Source organism: Hesperophylax consimilis, chromosome 7 (assembly GCF_061612785.1).
Source record: "Hesperophylax consimilis isolate HC1 chromosome 7, BYU_Hcon_1.0, whole genome shotgun sequence".
In the NCBI taxonomy this organism is placed as follows: Eukaryota; Metazoa; Arthropoda; class Insecta; order Trichoptera; family Limnephilidae; genus Hesperophylax; species Hesperophylax consimilis.
Window position 1 is genome coordinate 17,050,776 of NC_142842.1, and position 1,235 is coordinate 17,052,010.

Consider the following 1,235-nt stretch of genomic DNA (forward strand, 5'->3'; position numbering starts at 1 on the left):
GCGCCCGCAACGCAATTCCACTCTGATTAGAACAGTACAGCACTATTTTATCAGTTTAAACCCAACGTACATGAGCCGGTATCGCTTCAAATCTTTTATATTCCGTATTTTTTTTTAAATTTTATGATAGTCTCAAAGACAACTATTTATTGAATAATTGCCTTTTTTCCGTAGGATACCCCCAACCCAACTCAAAATATCTGAATGTAGTAAGTTTCACCTTAACTTATCCTGATTCATTGCACTATTTCCTACACTAGTTCTTACAGAACCCGTAGAATAATGCATAGTTTTGAATAAGATTTTTTATTATTTACCTATTTATGTAAAATAATACTTAACATATTTCTAAAAACTCTCGGAACGACACTATTGTTATAAAATAAAATATATTTTACAGAAACAAACGAATTTAAAAAGAGGGGGAAAAGAAATTGGTAAGGAACTCATACAAATACACAAATTTAATTAACGTTCGTGAATCAAAATAGATAATATTATATTGATGAATAGATCATACAAGTTCTTATTTGACGAATTGTACACACTACACATATCAATAGAAAACTTGTACAAATGAATTGAACTAAAATAAATCAAACGACATTTCACAGAAAATTAATATCTGGATGACCTTGTTATTATAATAGTAGGCTTATGTAAGTAGTGCTTTATCGGCATGTCTGCGGTCAGTGTGAGCGAGACGACCACAACATGTCTCCCGATTCATTGGTCTTGAAATGGAATGCATGAGATTTTGTTTTTGTGCGTGACGCATGATGTCGGTAGTGGGATGCGTAATCCAATTTGCCTTCCAATTTCATGGCAATACGTTATTTTTGATAAAAATAATATTGGCATTACATTTTTAATTCACTTCGAATCTATCTTTACTTCAGATCTTAATTATATCCCGTCCTTCCGCCTTCTAACAATAACATTATGACAAATAAAACAATTTTAATGACGATATTTTTTTATAAATAGAGAAATAAATACTATCGACGGTTGGTCATTAGGTCGTTATTCACCACGCACTGACGCGCTACAGAATGTTAAACTTTTAAAAACAATTTCACCCAAAGGGACAATAAATTGCGCAGAAAGAACTAGAAGCTGAAATAATGATAATAATTACCTAATCATGGAGGAAAGAAGGGAGACGGAGAACCTAATAGAATAGGTAAAAGTTTTTTAAATAATACCATCTAGGTAGTTACCTACTTGTATGTATT